At 38.2% G+C, this 18,767-nt stretch overlaps 1 pseudogene across 1 annotated transcript; it reads right to left on the bottom strand.

Annotated features, from left to right (window-relative positions):
* Window positions 1-7,003: 7,003 nt before the first annotated feature.
* Window positions 7,004-18,657, bottom strand: LOC114289643 (serine carboxypeptidase-like; annotated as a pseudogene). The gene is made up of 10 exons (XR_014350294.1): window positions 18,371-18,657; window positions 16,958-17,129; window positions 16,721-16,840; window positions 15,579-15,722; window positions 15,330-15,480; window positions 14,033-14,127; window positions 13,796-13,930; window positions 8,129-8,233; window positions 7,510-7,645; window positions 7,004-7,430 (listed from the first exon to the last, which is right to left on the bottom strand). The product of XR_014350294.1 is annotated as a serine carboxypeptidase-like (transcript).
* Between the last annotated feature and the right edge of the window lie 110 nt (window positions 18,658-18,767).

The raw sequence follows: 18,767 nt of genomic DNA, 5'->3' as shown, positions 1-18,767 counted from the left end.
GTCTAGTGAGTTAATCACTATTTGTTATCTTTGAGAGATAGTCGACTCTCCAAGCACTTCTTTTGAGATTCTCCTCATACAATTAGCCATCGAGTTCCACATAGTCCACATAGCGTTAAGTATCATCAACTAAGTCCCAAGTACCTTCATCAACCATTCTATTCTTAAATATTTCTAGTTTATCCCCTTTTAGGTCCCACCATCTCGTCCTACAACACCCACCATCCTTCCTAGCTTGGTATTGCCCTCTAAAACATAAATCTAGTACCAAAATCCTATATTGAGAGGTCAGGTTCTCTCTAGGAATTACCTCACAATCATTGCATTTTAGGCGGTCCACTTTTCTCACTAAGAAATAATCTATTTGGCTTTTAACTGACTCACTCTTAAAGGTTATCAAATGCTCCTCCCTTTTCTTATACATAGTATTGGCCACCACCAAGTCAGAAGTCCACGCAAAATCTAAGATACTCTCTCCAGCCTCATTTCTGTTACCAAAACCGTATCCACCATGCACCCTTTCATAGTCTAGTTTATCTATGCCTAGATGGCTATTAAAATCTCCACCTATAAAATGAGGAATATGAAGGTACGTCAATAGGGAAGAAATAACCAGTAATACAATAAACCAAAACTATAGATTCTATCGCAGGATTAGGAACTTTGAAGTGGATATTGCACTTAAGAAGATGAAATCAAATAAAGCTTTAGGACCTAATGATATCCCTATTGAAGCTTGGAAGTGTTTGGGTAAAAAGAGGGTTGCTTGGTTAACTAGGTTGTTTAACAAAATTTTATTGACTAAGAATATGCCAGATGAATGAAGAAAGAGTATTTTAATGCCAATTTATAAGAATAAAGGAGATGTCCAGAATTGCAATAACTATAGAGGAATCAAGCTCATGTGTCATATAATGAAAATGTGGAAGACGGTGATGGAACGCCGACTGCGAGATATAACAGTGGTGTCAGATAATCAATTTGGATTTATGCTTGGCAGGTCAATAATGGAAGTAATCTATCTTTTGAGGAGAGTAATAGAAAAGTATAGAGAACCAAGACAGAGTATATGGAGTGTAAATTTAGTAACAGTAACAATGAAAGCAGAGGAGAAGTGAGGATTGAGAACCAAGAACTGCCTAACAGTGAACATTTTCGTTATTTAGGGTCGATTATCACAATAGCAGGGGAGATTGATGCGGATGTAGCCCATAGGATTAAGGCGGGATGGTGTAAGTGGAGAAGTGCGTCTGGGATACTGTGCGATAAACGAATACCCATGAGACTAAAAGGTAAGTTCTATAGAACGGCTATTAGACCAGCGATATTGTATGAGACAGAGTGTTGGGCAAACAAGAAATAACATGTAGATAAGATGAGTGTGGTTGAGATGAGGATGTTAAGGTGGATATGTGGCAAGACTAGACAAGATAGAATTAGGAATGAGTGTATTCGGAAATGGGTAGGAGTAGCACTGATAGAAGATAAGTTGAGAGAGAATCGATTGAGATGGTTTGGTCACATCCAACGGAGACCAACAAAGACAGTAGTGAAGAGATGCGATACTGTAACGGTAGATGGAAGGTTTAGGGGACGGGGTATGCCTAAATTAACGTTGGCTAGCGTTGTAAATAGAGATATGGATCTACTTAATTTGACTAATGGATTGGCCTTTGATAGGGCTGTTTGGAGACAAAGGATTCATGTAGCCGATCTCATTTGATGGGACTTAAGGTTTAGTTTGGTTTGGTTTGATTTTGTTTCGTTTCGTTTAAAATTATTCTTCAATCAACTAACACGTTGATATCGGGATTTGATTTTAATTTTATCCTCATTTTGTTATTCACAAGTTGATTTTAATTTTGTTCTCAAACTATAACAAATCGCACCACCCACATCCCTACCCGAAGGGCCATAGGAAAACCCCAGAAGGGAACTCATATGGAAGGTGATGAGGCATCAACGCTAATGTGTACGGTGGTGGCCATACCACTCACCAAATTCTGTTACAAGGTTTGCTCTGTCTGGGACAGGACACTAGCTGACACCACCAACTCCAACACTTACACCTTTTCTTCTTCTTTGTCGTCTCTTCCCCACTGGTAATGACTTGAATGTTTCCTCAAAAAAATAGTTTCTTTTCATAATTATGTTTTATGGGTGATAATTTTCTTGGTGGTCTGTTTGGTTTCTGAGAGAATACAGGGAAACTTTCTAGGATTAGGAGAAGGGTGTAGACTATGAGTGTTCTCAATTTTGGGTTTGTGGCTTTTAATACAAATGTCTATAGCATTAGGTACAACCATAATTGTTCATATCTCAATTCCTCCTGATATTTTTTATCTGGTTTTTTGAATGAAAATGCAATTTAGGGTGTCGTTGAAAGTAACATTGTGAGGGTGTATTCGTGAATTTAATTCTTTAAATTTGTTCACTGGACAGGTTCAATTACTTTGCTGACCCAAACAATTCTTTCATACTTAATGTTGATGTAGTTGATTGAAAAAAAAAAAATTGCATTTAGGGTATCTTGTTTTCTAAAAATGATATTTTTATCAGTAATTTGTATTGGGTTATAATTGACTTCAGGTTTTGCCTTCTTAGGTTCCACAAATGTATTTCCTGCAACAGAAGTGATCGAGACCCCCTCAAGCCTCCACCCCCACCACCCCCACACACAAGTGGGGATTGGTGATTGGAGCAGAAAAAAACTCACACACACATACACACACACACACACACACATACACACACACAAAAAAAAAAAGGCCAATCAAAGGCCAGTAGGGGTCGTAGGGGTGACCCCCAGTGGGACGTGAGGATCCTCTAGGGTGATCCCTCTAGAGTGATCTCCTACAGTAAAGGAGATGAGCGAGACACCTGTCCCACTAATGAAATTAAGGGTTGAGATCAATCTCTTACCAAAACGACAAATGAGGAAATAAAAAAAAAAAGAAATAAAAAACTTGAACAGAATGAGAAGAGAGAAGAGAAGATAGAGATTCCATGGCCAAACCCCCCCTCCTCAGAGGTTGCGGCCACCTGGTCCCCCACCTTCACCGACCGCCTCCAATTGCTCCCTAACCCTCCTCCGACCAACCATCTTTTCCCCCTCCCCTCTGCCTCCATCCATCGCCGAAAGATAACTCTAAAATCTATTGGAAAAAACTGTTTGAAAAAATGCTTGGTCAGGAAAAAAAGAAAAAAAAACAGAGTCTATTTGAAGGAAAAAAAAAAAACAGATCATGGTCCATGATATATACTATTCATTTGAGTGACAAAAAAAAAAAAAAGATTAGAATAGGAAATAAAAATAAACCTGAAAAAAAAAAAAAAAAAAACCCAAATCAAGTTTAGAACAGGAAATAAAAACAGAGCATTGTGTATCTGAAGCATTCATTTGGTTTTAAGGTTTAGAACAGGAAATAAACAATAAACATTGATCATAAACAATAAACATTGATCATAACAGAAAGTAAACAATATGCTATTCATTTGAGTGGGAAAAAAAAAATCCAATAACCAGGAGGGTGTTTGTGTTATAGAGCAGGAAATAAAAACAACATTAATCATATCAACTCCATAATTTTACATCAATAAACAGGTGGGTGTTTGTGTTATAGAACAAAAAGAAAGAGGCTTCAAACTGTGTGTATATATATATATATATTGGGAACAAGATTCAAAGAAAAAAATAAAATTAATTTAAAAATTATGTGTAAACTATCAACTGATCTTCTAATTTTGATTTATTATAATATGACTTTTTTTTATAATTATTATTTAGCAAATAGGAGAGAAGATTTACAGACCCCATAGATTTACAGGACCCATCATCATTAAAATCAAATGAGCAACAGAATCAGCAGATTCGGTCAATGGATATAGAGATCAAAGATGACGGTGTGACTAGGGTTCAGCTTGTCGACAGATCTGTGGTTTGCAAATGCAATTGAACCAAAGGTATTGGAGCGGCGGCGGCGGCGGTGGCAGAAGAGATCGAAGATGAAGGCATTGACAGAAGATCTTCCAGATCTCCGGGGCAGCGGCGGAGTCATGCCGGCGACGTCCTCCTCTTCTCTCCTTCTCTCAGCCCCTCTCTCTCTTCTCTCAGTCCTTCTCTCTGTTTTGAAATCTGAAAAAAAAATTCTTTTTCAAATTACACACCAAAACGACGTTGTTTTTGTGAGAGAGAGAATCTTAACCCTCCGATGGATCACTGTAGGAGATCACTCTAGAGGATCCTCATGCCCTAGTGGGGGTCCGGATCTTTTTCTTTCCTGCAATTTTCTTAGCAATCAATAAGAATGAAAAGGACTAGTGAAATGTCTCTGTTTATTAACCGCAATAACTATGAAAAATAATGGAAGTTCTGAAACTTGATTTCCTTACCTCCAAAGTTTCCCTACATTTGTTTGCTGATTTATAAAGGAAATTTGGTCTCTTTAAAGTTATAGTTCTCTCCATTTTTCTCTTTCACACTTCTTCAAAACAACTAAAGCAGAAAATGTGGGCTTGTTTATCATTTTTGTTTTCTTTGTTTTTGTTTTGTGTTTTTAGAAACAAAATCAATAAGAAGTCCAAAAACACTTACATTTTTTTTTGTGTGTATGTGTGTGTGTCAATTTCCGACCACATTGCCAATCAAGCACTCAGCTGGAGAACACTGGCAGAATCGATTGCCCGAATGACCTATCACAAAAAATGAGAGATTCCGGTGGTGGTTCGTCCACCCGGGGGCACTCCGACGATCAAATCAGTTATCTCTCAAAGATAGCAAAAGTGCTCAACTCACTATTCAAAGCATAAAAAGCATACGTTAGACCCATGAAGGTGTCTCTCTTTTATAGCCAACACAAACCTAGTCCCAATAGAAGCCTAGCTTCAATAGACTTAGGATTACTGCTAATCTTGGACTCCTAGTAGGATTGGGATAAACTCTCTAAGAGTCTTATCTTTACCCAAACTGAAGTCCTCTCTCATTCTAGGACTCTTGTCCTTTGTCTGCTTATCCCGGATTCCGGTTTCTTCGCAGATAACCTCGACCTAGCCAAGATCATCTCGGTAACATGACCAAGACATGTGGCACCTCGGTTGGCACTTTGGTGACACCTCGGCCACGTGTTGTCATTCAAAAATTATGTTCCCACAACTGCCCCCTAGGTTCCATTACCTCGGCATCCTAAGGCGATTGAACCTATGTCATTCCTTCCTTTAATCATGACCCCGGTTTAATTTCAGCTTGTAAATTTTTCTTAAAATTTCAACAAGTGTTAAAGATAACCTCGGTTTAACTTCAACTTGTAAATTTTTCTTAAAATTTCAACAAGTGTTAAACATGATCTCGGTTTAACTTCAACTTGTAAATTTAAATTTCAACAAGTGTTAAACATGTTCTCAGTTTAACTTCAACTTGTAAATTTAAAATTTCAACAAGTGTTAAACATGTCATCGATTTAACTTCAACTTGTAAATTTAAATTTCAACAAATGTTAAACACGTCATCGGTTTAACTTCAACTTGTAAATTTAAAATTTCAACAAGTGTTAAATATGACTTCGGTTTAACTTCAACTTATAAATTTTACTTAAAATTTCAACAAGTGTTAAACATAACCTCGGTTTAACTTCAACTTGTAAATTTAAATTTCAACAAGTGTTAAACACGTCATCGGTTTAACTTCAACTTGTAAATTTAAAATTTCAATAAGTGTTAAACATATCATCGGTTTAACTTCAACTTGTAAATTTAAAATTTCAACAAGTGTTAAACATGTCCTCGATTTAATTTCAATTTGTAAATTTAAATTTCAACAAGTGTTAAATACGTCATCGGTTTAACTTCAACTTGTAAATTTAAAATTTCAATAAGTGTTAAACATGACTTCGGTTTAACCTCGGTTTAACTTCAACTTGTAAATTTAAATTTCAACAAGTGTTAAACATGATCTCGGTTTAACTTCAACTTGTAAATTTTTAAAATTTCAACAAGTGTTAAACATGTCCTCGGTTTAACTTCAACTTGTAAATTTTTCTTAAAATTTCAACAAGTGTTAAATATGATCTCGGTTTAACTTCAACTTGTAAATTTTTCTTAAAATTTCAACAAGTGTTAAAAATTTTCTAAATTTCAACTCCTAAGCATTATTCTCCAGCCCTCTCTTTCTGTCCGTCGTTGGCCATCTATTCTCCTTTCTTTCCCACAGACGGCGCCAAATTGTGTGTGTCAAATTTCCGACCACACTGCCAATCAAGCACTCAGCTGGAGAACACTGACAGAATAGATTAAGTCCGAACGACCTTAGACCCATGAGGGTGCCTCTCTTTTATAGCCAACACAAACCTAACTTCAATGGACTTAGGATTACTGCTAATCTTGAACTCCCAATAGGATTGGGATAAACTCTCTAAGAGTCTTATCTTTACCCAAACTGAAATCCTCTCTCATTCTAAAACTCTTGTCTTTTATCCGCTTTTCCCGAATTCCGGTTTCTTCGCAGATAATCTCGGCCTAGCCGAGATCATCTCCAATCATGACCAAGACACATGACACCTCGGCTGGCACTTCGGTGAAACCTCGGCCACGTATTTTCATTCAAAAATTATGTCCCCACAGTATGTATGTGTGTGAAAACAATTTTCAAATTTGAAAACAGCCCTTTGAATTAATGTTGCATTCTAGAAAATGGAATAGTGATAATGAAAGAAATCATTCATGTGTGAAGATTACTTCTATATTACCCTTCCATATTCCAGAACTGATTTGGATTGGCTCTATTTTTGATTGGGGATGTTTTTATCTAGTCGAGACTGCCGCTAAAGTCTTAGAGGTAGAAATGTTGAGAGTGGCGCTATCGAAACCAAAGAATGGTAACGCACAGCATCAGCCAGTTGTATCTGTTGTTCCTTTGCGCTCTGGTTTCCAACCTGCAATTGAGACCATGAGAGAATTGTATTAACAGTTGGTTCATAACATGTTATTATTCAAATTGTATGCTTCAATGTAGTTCAAATAAATCTTATTTTGTTGAGCCTTTTCGACATAATATCAGAAACAGTTTAAGTACAACAATTAAAAAAAAAACTTAAACATCATGTCCAGATTATTGACTCTGGAAATGAAGAATCTAATGACAATGCTATTTGGGTTTGTTTTGAGTATGACCATTTTCAGTATTGTAGGAGGATCAATAGGAAATAAAGCTTCTTTTGTTTGCTCGTTGTGGTTGGTATTTGAACTAAAACAGAGAAGTTCGTGAATTTTGTGGGGTTTAATGAATCTTGTTTTCAAAAATGAAGAGAACCAAAGTCTGAGATGGGAATATTAGATTGATCCCCTGCCACAGTAAGTGTGCCCTGTGTCCACCTCTTCAGCATTTCTAGTGCAGCTTTGGGTTGATCCATTGGAACCATGTGACCAGCATTAAATGCCTGATTGATGTTGCAACAAAGAAATTTGTCAAAATTTGGAATTTGTAACACAGAGAGAGAGAGAGAGAGAGAGAGAGACCTTGAGGAAAGTGAGGGACCCATAGCTTTTCATGATTCCTCCCAGTGCACCATCAACAACAAATGGAACAGCAGCAGCAGTTGTGAAGTTGTTCTGACCAGACCATTGCATGAGATTAACCCATCTATAATTCCCTGCCCAAACCAAAACACACCATGATTGCAAATGCAGCCAAAGAGACACTTTTCCTGTTTATCAAGCAAAAACTATTAAATAGGTACATAATTATTTGCCTGTGTTATGGCACACGGTCATGTAATTACTTCTATTGCTTTAATTAAAAAAATGGGCACATACCCTTTATTATTAAGTGGTGCACGGTCATGTGGTATTCTCGGAACTCTTGGCAGGCTTCAAACTTGGATTGTAAATTAGCTACGTCAAGTTCAGCGGAATAGTAGGTTATTTAAGTTTGAATGATTAATCTTGAAGAGTTTTGAAATATATTCAAGTTTGACTTATTTACGTTTTGAATCGATCTTGAATGATTTTTAATCAAATTGAGCCTAACTCAAACAATTTAATTTGTTTGTTTATTCATTTATTGATAAGAGATCACTTTGTGTCTGGTCTCGTTAAAGGAACATAAGATTGAAATATAATTTGAAGAAGTATAGCAAGCCAGTTGCACATGAGATCATACTCCCCAGCATAAATTGAGCATATTGATTCCATCTTCAAGGAGAGCAGGAATCCCAACTTCCAGAATCTTCATCCAGTTGGCCTTCATGAATCATGGCAGCGGACACTGTGTTGAGGATCGGGGGCACACCAGGGAACTCAAACAAGCAATAACACACAAGATTTAACGTGGTTCGGCAAGTCGCCTACGTCCACGGGCAGCGGATTCACTATATTGAACAAAATGGTAAGAATTACAACACTCTCTGTAATTCTCTCTCTCTCTTTGCTCTCTGCTATCTCAGCTGTACTACAAATCTCCTTAGCTTCTCTATATATAGAGATTACAATGCAAGATTAATTGAGCTGGCTGCCAGCCCATTTCGGTGGCTTTCCAGATTGAGGCTTCATGGCCTCATGGCCTCATGGCCAACTCACATGGCCTCATGGCTTCCCCACCATGTAGCTGGCTGCTACTTTCCTTCACATGGCCAGAATCTGTAGCCAACTCAACAAATCTCCACCTTGGCGAGGATTCTCTTATCCAACATAGTGATCGATCAACACTGCCATGCACCCGAAGGTGCTCAGTTCCGAGAGATGTTGACCAAGTCCAAATAATGTTGGAACTTGATCCCAGAAACTACCTTTGTGAGCATATCGGCCGGATTATCTGCAGTACCAATCTTTTGAAGCAGAATATCCCCTTAATTCACAATTTCTCGGATGAAATGGAAACGGACATCAATGTGCTTGGTGCGGGCATGATGGACCTGGTTCTTTGCCAAACAAATGGCACTCTAACTGTCACAAAATACCTTAACGTGCTTCTGAACAATTCCCAAGTCTTCAATCAACCCATGTAGCCAAATAGCTTCCTTAAAGGCTTCCGTCACTGCCATGTACTCTGCCTCTGTAGTAGACAAAGCCACCGTTGACTGAAGCGTTGACCTCCAACTTACCGGCCCTTTAGCAAGCGTAAATAAATACCCTGTTGTTGACCGGCGTTTGTCTAAGTCACCAGCATAATCTGAGTCCACATATCCTTCCAAATTCTGCCCGAGTCGGTTATCTCTCTCGAACTTCAATCCCAGATTGACCATGCCATGTATGTACCTTAGGATCCATTTCACTGCCTGCCAGTGATCTTTTCCTGGATCATGCATATACCTGCTTACCATACTCACAGCATGCGAGATGTCAGGCCGTGTACAAACCATAGCATACATTAATGCACCAACTGCATTTGCATATGGAACCTGTGCCATATGCTTCCGTTCTTCTTCTGTGCGTGGAGACAACGAAGCACTAAGCTTGAAATGAGGGGCCAATGGTGTACTTACAGCTTTGGTTTTCCCATTGATGCCAAATCTGTCTAACACCTTTTTCAGATACTGGGTTTGTGTCAGACAAACCGTGCCCTTCTTCCTGTCTCTCTTGATCTCCATGCCAAGAACCTTCTTTGCTTCTCCCAAATCTTTCATTTCAAACTCCCTTGCTAACTGTGCCTTGAGTTTGTCAATCTCCACCTTGCTCGTAGATGCAATCAGCATATCATCTACATATAAGAGCAAATAGATGAATGAACTGTCGGGAAGCTTACGGAAATATACACAATGATCAAATTGACTTCTTGTGTATTCTATCTTCATCATGAACCGATCAAATCGCTTGTACCACTGTCTCGGGGATTGCTTCAATCCGTACAACGATTTGTTCAGCTTACAGGCCCAATTCTCTTTTCCAGTAATTTTGAAACCATCTGGCTGGGACATGTATATCTCCTTATCAAGATCTCCATGTAAGAAGGCAGTTTTGACGTCGAGTTGGGCGAGCTCGAGATCAAACTGTGCAACCAAAGCTAACAAGATGCGAATAGACGCGTGCTTCACAACAGGTGAGAATACCTCATTGTAGTCTATTCCTTCCTTCTGAGCATAGCCTTTAGCTACCAATCTAGCTTTGAATCTGATGTTGTCTCTTCTTGGAATGCCTTCCTTCTTGGTGTAAACCCACTTACACCCAATTGCTTTCTTGCCTTTTGGAAGTTGCACCAACTCCCAAGTCTGGTTCTTGTGAAGTGACCCGATCTCTTCATCCATAGCCTCCTTCCATTTGACACTTTCTGCATTATGCACGACTTCTTTGAAAGTGCAAGGAATATTGTCTTCAATGATTGGAAGTGCATAGGCTACCATATCAGTCATCCAACTGGGTTGCTTAGTAACCCTTTTTCCTTTCTTGATTGCAATGGGTTCTGATTGTTGCGGAGCCTCTGGATCTTCATTTTCATCTGAACTCTCTTCAGAGCTATCCTCTGAGACTCCTTCAGGATGGTTGATTGGCTGACTAGTCTTTGTTGGAGTCTCAAACTCCACCTGCACTGACTTCTTCAATGCTTCCTCATTCTGTTGAGGATCTGGTTGCTTCAGCATTGCAGACTCATCAAAGGTAACGTCTCTTCTGATGAGAACTTTCTTTGATTCAGGGCACCACAGTCTGTATCCCTTGACACCGTCACCGAAGCCCAAGAAGATGGCTTTCTTGGCTCTTGGATCCAACTTAGATTCTGTAACATGAAAATATGCTGGACATCCAAAGATACGTAACTGATCATAATCAGTAACTGGGACTCCTGACCATACCTCCATGGGAGTCTTCCCATCTAATGCTGCAGTAGGTAGTCTGTTGACAAGATGACGAGCATAGTTCAATGCCTCGCCCCAAAATGCCTTGCTCAATCCAGACTGTGACAGCATACACCGGACTTTCTCCACCAAAGTGCGGTTCATGCGTTCTGCAACTCCATTCTGCTGCGGTGTTCCAGGAACTGTGAAATGTCTCACTATCCCTGCATTCTGGCAAACCTCAAAGAAGGGATCTGATGTGTATTCTCCACCATTGTCAGATCTGAGCTTCTTGATCCGTCTGCCTGTCTGGGTCTCAATCATCTTCTTCCACGTAAGAAAGATGTCTAAGACTTCATCTTTGTGTTTCATTGTATAAATCCAAACTCTTCTAGAGAAATCATCAATGAACGACACAAAGTAGTGTTTACCTCCCAACGAAGCAATCTTGGAAGGACCCCATACGTCGGTGTGGACGTAGTCTAGAATCCCTTTGGTACGGTGAATTGCAGTACCAAACTTGATTCTTGTTTGCTTGCCCAATACACAATGCTCGCAGAACTCAAGCTTCCCCGTCTTGGCGCCTTTCAACAGGCCTTGCTTTACCAACCCTTGTAAAGCCTTCTCACCGACATGCCCTAGGCGCATGTGCCAAAGTTTGGAAGTGTCTGATGCATCATCTTCTGAGCTGGAACTGGTGGAGATAGCCACTCTCCCTGTGACTGTAGAGCCATCTAGGAAATATAAATTTTCCTGTCGAGTACCCTTCATTGCAACCAATGCTCCTCGAACAACTTTAAGGACTCCACCTTCCATGGTTACTCTGTAACCTTTGGAGTCTAAAACTCCCACTGAGATGAGATTCTTGGTTAGATCTGGTACATACTGTACATCTTCAAGAATTCTGATTGTTCCATCATGGATCTTCAGTTTAATTGTTCCAATCCCCTTTGTCTGGCAAGCTTGGTCGTTGCCCATCAGCACAACTCCTCCATCGAACTCTCGTAAGCTCGAGAACCACTGCTTGTTAGGACACATGGAATGAACATCCGGAATCTATTATCCATTCATCCGACTGGCCATATGATGAAACTGTGAAGGCTCCTCCTTCATCATTATCTCCATCTCGTGCAATATTCACCTTCTCTTCTGTCTTGTCTTTATTTGGACAATCTTTTGCCCAATGTCCCTTCTCGCGACAAGCTGCACACTCGTCTTTTGCAAGACGTCTTTTGTCTGAAGGTTTCCCCCTAGATTTTGAGCGAGACTTTCCTCGCCTTGTATTTCTTCTGTTATTTGTTCTGCCTCTGACTGTTAATGCCTCGGATGTTGAGTCCCTGTTTGCAGACTTATCTTTCCTTCTGAACTCATTGTTCACCAAGGCGTTTGCAACATCAATACACTTGATCTTCTCTTTACCGTACAGTAAAGTAGTAGTGAGATGATCATACGAGTCAGGCAAGGAATTTAACAATAACAGTGCTTTGTCTTCATCACCAACGTCATCATCCAAATTCTTCAAATCCGTAATAATTTTGTTGAAATTATTTAGGTGTTCGTTCATCGAAATACCTTTAATGTAGTCGAAACGAAACAACCTCTTCCTCAAGTAGAGCCGTTTCTCAATGCTCTTTGTCATGAACTTATCTTCCAGCGCCTTCCAAAGCTTCTTCGCAATATCATATTCTGTAAAGGCATACTTCTCCTCTTTTGCAAGGCAAAGTCGGATGGAACTGCAGGCCAGGAGATTCACCCTCTCCCATTCTATCTCGTCCAGGTCATCTGGTTTGTCTCCCAGAGTGAAGTGCAGGTTCATTTGGACAAGCATATCCTTAACTTCGCATCTCCACATGCCGAAGTTGCTGCTTCCATCGAACTTCTCTACCTTGAACTTGGCATGGGACACCGGGGTCCAATGCCTAGAAGTGCTTGTACTGGCTGGATTACTTACGGACTCGGTTGATCTAGATTCTGTCATTTTTTAGAAACTTCAATTCAAAAAACTGACCGTACAGATGTGTCCGGAGTACTCCAAATAGTTGGGAACCACTATTGGATCGTCAAAAACGGACTCCGAATGGCTCCGATCTGCCAAAAACACTTTGGACGGGTCAGATTTGCAGAATCTGGTGCGCTGAGATGCACCAGATAATTTCTCCGGTCAACGGCTGGTCAACGGCTCGGTCAACGGCGCAGGCGGCGCGGTCAACGGCGGCTTGACGGCTGGTCAACGCGGCTTGGTCAGCGGCTCAGGCTGACTGGGCTGACACGTGTCTGACACGTGGCCTGTCTGTCGGACACGGGGCGCTGACGTGGCAGGATGACGTGGCGCTGACGCGGTGCTGGCGTGGCGCTGACGTGGTGCCACGTGGCTCGTCTTCTTCCTGGAGACGTGCGTGTGGCGCGTGGTTGAGACTGGGATCACGCGCCGGGTGCCTTCACGGCGCGTGGTGGCGCGTGCCGAGACTGGGGCTGACGCGCCTTTTTCAGAGAGCGCGTGAGAGCGCGTGTGGAGGCTTCTGGGCTCTGTTTTTGCTGTTCTGGACTCCTCTCGGGGAGTTCTTCCTCCTGGTGTGGTCAAAAGTGGATTTTGAGCACTTCGAAATCTGGGCACTTTCGGGAAAAATTCGATTTTTCGCAACCCGAGCTCTGATACCAATTGTTGCGGATCGGGGGCACACCAGGGAACTCAAACAAGCAATAACACACAAGATTTAACGTGGTTCGGCAAGTCGCCTACGTCCACGGGCAGCAGATTTACTATATTGAACAAAATTGTAAGAATTACAACACTCTCTGTAATTCTCTCTCTCTCTTTGCTCTCTGCTATCTCAGCTGTACTACAACTCTCCTTAGCTTCTCTATATATAGAGATTACAATGCAAGATTAATTGAGCTGGCTGCCAGCCCATTTCGGTGGCTTTTCAGATTGAGGCTTCATGGCCTCATGGCCAACTCACATGGCCTCATGGCTTCCCCACCTTGTAGCTGGCTGCTACTTTCCTTCACATGGCCAGAATCTGTAGCCAACTCAACACACTGTTGCTACACGGAACAAATTGAATGTCTCCAACCCCAAGAGCTTCTCAAACCGCTTTCTGATTCAGAAATTCAACTACCTTTGAGAAGACGTAGAACAGTGGCCCCTCGCGTTGCTTTCTTATATCATAGACCTGCACACAGATCAACATCACAAATGTTATAATTTATAAAAGCGTGTGTAACATCGCATGACCCAAACAACGCGTTAGAATGGGATAGTGTGGGGTTCTTACATTAAGGTTATTGCCATTGAGATGCAAGACCTCATCCTTTATGTCAATGCAAACATTGAATGCATCTGTGCAAGTTGAAGTTGATCCACATGTAGCTGATAATGCAAAAAAATTCACACTAATTAAACAATGGTAATAATTACCAATTGCAAGATGAAATGAAAAAAAATAGTATACTACAAACTGAACATGTTGTATAAATGTCTGTCACATTTTCAAATTTTTTCGGCAAACAATTAAGATATAGTATTTTTTGTGGTATTTTAGTACAATAAAAATATACTTTATATTATGATATATAGGAGTTAAACATAGGTGAATATATAATGTCAGGGTTTTGCTTAGGGCCCCTGAAAACTCAATACCTGCCCATGTATTTTCTATGCTATTTTTTTTTTCCAAATTCGTATCAAGCATCATTTTTAAAAGGTAAATTAGACTCACATCTCCTAAGATTGGAAGAAAATACAATTAGTTTTACACTTTCGACGTAATTATACTGATATTCCTCAAGGTCATAATTCAAAACACTTAAATCAGTTTTCATCGGTAATTCATTAATCGTATAAATAAAAAAAATGATATTAAATATATATTAATCTTTGTTTATTTTAGTGTCAACCTATCATTGACATTAGTTTCAGTAGCTCTATCCATACAAAAAGGGGTTATTGTAATTATCTCAAAAGAGTAGAGTTGACTATATTTTCTCTAAATCTCAAGCGAGGTGAGTGTAATTTATCCTTTTTTATTTTTATTTTTTTTAATAAGCTTAACTTATTAATTTATGTTAAATTTACAAAATAGATAAATTGACTTGTACACAAATGTAACTTTCATCTTCACATTAATTTATCTTAATTTATTCATTTTAAATTAACTCTCACACACTTAATTTATCTTGAGATGACAAAGTTGTAGTTAGTGATGAATTAATTTCCAATTATAATAACATTGATATAATTTTCATCAAAAAGATTAGTTGGCCAAATATGCCGTATATGTTTTATTGTTTGTAATAAATTTGACACAGAAAATAATGACATGCTATTTTAGCACAACATATGGCATGTGTCCGAGTCATTAAAACAACTTTGAAAATGAGAATAAGATTGTATACAGTTTATTGTCTGTAGATTCCGTTTTATTAGAAGTCTCAGGTTGTCTTTTTATATTCTAAACTATTGTAGTGGTTATTTTTTTTTTACACTAAATACTCCTCGACACTCGAAAATGAAATTAATGAGAAGAAAAAGAAAAGGAAGAAGAGAGAAACTTAGGGAAATGGAAGAATTACCACAAGCTTGGATAGCCTGTTCACATGGAGGAACCAAATCGGTAACATTGTCATATTCAGATTGGTTAATGAGTTTCATGTACAAAGCAAAATCAGCGTATGCATCGAACTGGATTGCTGGATTAGTCAGCCCATTCCCAATTGCAAATCCCTTTGTTCATCCATTTATTCCCACGCTTCATTCAATCACCTAAAATCTAAAAATTTAAAACCATAATAAAAATCTCATATAGACATGTATATATATACCTTGAGGTTAATGAAAATTCCTTCTTTGGCTTTGTTACCCTTGTCAACCCGAGAAGCAAAAGCTGGGCTGTAGTGACCCGCGTATGATTCTCCAGTTATGTAGAAGTCATTGTTTGCATAGTCACCATGTTGCTTGAAGAATACCTAACATTACACACGGGGAGAGTTAGCATTTTTTATTTTTATTTTTTAATTGATGGAGAACTTCTACCATTTTTTTCCGTCATCTCGTAGGGGTTTTATGAATAAATTTTAATACACTTAATTACTTGTAAACCACATATATCAATTAAGTCTAAATATTTATATATAAGTGAGTCAAACATGAAACCTTCAACCATTGAGTGGCCTTGCGAGTTATAACTCCACTTTGTTCTCACCTTTAAAATAAAAAATTAAAAAAAAAAAGAAAAAAAAATTTATCAGCCACTTTATTCCCACCCTTAACAAATCTAATTCCAAACTTTAGAATAGATCAAAAGCATAGTGAAGTTTTGTTTTGAGAGGGTGTTTGGTTGGCAACCATAGACGCATGATAGAGATAAATATGAATCAAGTTTAAGTTGAGAAAATCTTTTGGAGCACCTTTAGTCCACAAGAAAAATAAATGACACTCTAGATATTTAATTAACCAAAAGGAAAATTTGCTGACTACACAAAAGTTCTACGCAAAAATAAATAAATAAATAAAATCATACACAATAATTTGCCAATGGGATTTTTGTAGTTGCATAACATAGCGATGGTCTCTTTGCTTTTGGATGTTGAATGTAAATAAGCCATATTAGGGTGATGCTAATAGCACTCAATTTTTTTTTTACCCTCATCTTTTTACATATATATTTTTTATAATTACAATTTAATTTTATCATAAAATTTCAATCATATCCAAAGTTTAATCATACACCACCCTAGCCACCATCATCACCTCTGGCTGCCACCCCCACCCTACTACAACAACCTCCTTCGTTTGCTATCTTGGCTCTCTCTTGATGGTGGAGATGGGTTGGGTACAAAGAGAAGGGGGAGGGAATGGGGAAGACAATAGTATTGATACAATAAATTTATTCCTACTAATGAGATTGTTATTCATTGTAATTGATTCATGCCATACAAAAAGAAGAGACAATTATTAATCAAACCTGCAAGAAGTCATATAGATCATTGCTAATACTCTCTTCATTGTGGCGGGTGTCATTTGCACTAGAACTGTAACTAAAACCAGTTCCAGTTGGCTGGTCTACGAAGATTAGATTTGATTCCTACAAAGCCAAAAAACAAACACAAGTCATAACAAGTGGTATATAAAATTTTGTCATATGTAACAAGAGAGAGAGAGAGAGAGAGGGAGAGAGAGAGAGAGAGAAAGAATACTACACCTAATCCCAACCAAAATCATTCCAAATGAGAGACAAGTTGTTAGAAATATGAAAAGGACCATTTTCATGGAACAAAGCCAGTTCACTGCTACACCCTGGACCTCCAGTCAGCCATATAACCACTGGAGCACTCTTGTTGCTTTTCCTTGATTCAAAGAAAAAGAAGAACATCCTGCACCAACCACCCCCATCATTTGAATATCTTAGTTTTTATTTTTTATTTTTTATTTTTTATATATATTTTAGTAATACTACATATTCAAAAAAATTATCATAAATATCAATGTTATTTATTTTATATTTTTTTTTTTAAAAAAAATGGGACATTTTTTTGTTTTGTTTTTTAGTTACGGATGATATGGACATAACCTTTCTTTTTTCACCCATTATTTTGACCAACAATAATTCCATGATCTCAAAAAAAAAAAAAAAAAAAAAAAAAGAGGAAAACAAATCTATGATTGATAAAGTGAGTGTTGTGAGCTCATACCTTAATGTTGTGTTCGGTTAGGGGATTTGGAGAGAAATTTGGAAAGAGAAATGAAAAATGTAGGTGAAATGTAAATAAAACATGCCTATATTTCACCTAGTTTCACACATTTTTTCTCTTTCCGTTTTCAAATCCCTCCCCAAATCCCCCAACCAAACACAGCATTAGTAAATTTAAATCATTAATTCATGTAAAATTCTAAGTGTTTTTTAGATTTTTATGTGGAATTATAGTATTGCTCTTTGACCAATTATAGGTCCTCTTTCTAGTGCTTGACTGCCAATATGATTTTTTTATTTTTATATAAATAAAATAAATTAAAAACAACACGATTCTGTAAGTGGGACAAATGAGCCAATTATAGTTCTTAAACCCATAAAATGTGACTAATTTTGTATTTGTTATTTCAAAATAAGAATACTTGGGGGCCTCCATAGACAGCAATAACTTTGGGAAAAATGGTTTTCCATCAATTACAAATTGAAACCTACAAGAATTGACTTCAAAAGTTCAAAATTTTATATAATAATAATAAAAAAAAATGGAAAAAAAGAAAAAGAAAAGCATTGAGCACCTATAGCTTGAAAACGTTAATGAATACCAATAATTTAGTACAGCGTTAATCAGAGAAATAGTATTATAAAATGGATTAAAAAAAAAAAAAACCATAAAGACACCTAATAATGTACAGGATTTCCATTAAAATTTAGTTAGAAAAGAATTATTAACACCACTTTGTCATTTCTATCCAATATAAAACTCAATCATGCGCAATAATTTACACTCCTAAATATAGGACCGTCCGTCCGTCCTCTGTTTCATTGATCGTCATCAGCAAACAGACAAAATTTACTGCCAAAAAAAAAAAAAAAAAAAAAAGACTCATTTATTCGTATCAGAATCAAATCAACAATTGAACATACCTTGCATCTACGGTGTGTGGAAGGCGATAATAACCAGCATGGTGACCCAAGAATTGAGTAGAATTATTTGCAGGGTCACAAAGATTGGCAAGGTTTGGTGTAATGAGTTCTTGCAGATGAGGAGAGTGAGTGAGAAGAAGGAAGAGAAGAGAAAGACAGAGGCAAGAGAAAGTTGGTGCCATTGCTGTGTGCTGTCCTGACCTGAGAGATAAGAGTGATGGTTTGGTTTCTTTGGGTTGGGATCTTCTGTCCCAACTTTCTGTCCCAATTGTCTGTCCCTTTATTCCTGTATTCCTTTTGCCTACAACCACCACCTTTTTGTCGATCGACAGAACAACCACCCTCGTTTTACATTACAGGGTTCAATTGAATATTTTGAATAGGTACTAGATCAAAT

The sequence above is a fragment of the Camellia sinensis genome, chromosome 14, assembly GCF_055761805.1.
Source record: "Camellia sinensis isolate YWXY chromosome 14, ASM5576180v1, whole genome shotgun sequence".
In the NCBI taxonomy this organism is placed as follows: domain Eukaryota; kingdom Viridiplantae; phylum Streptophyta; class Magnoliopsida; order Ericales; family Theaceae; genus Camellia; species Camellia sinensis.
The sequence above is the reverse complement of the archived record's forward strand: the minus strand, read 5'-3'. Positions and strand labels throughout refer to the sequence as shown.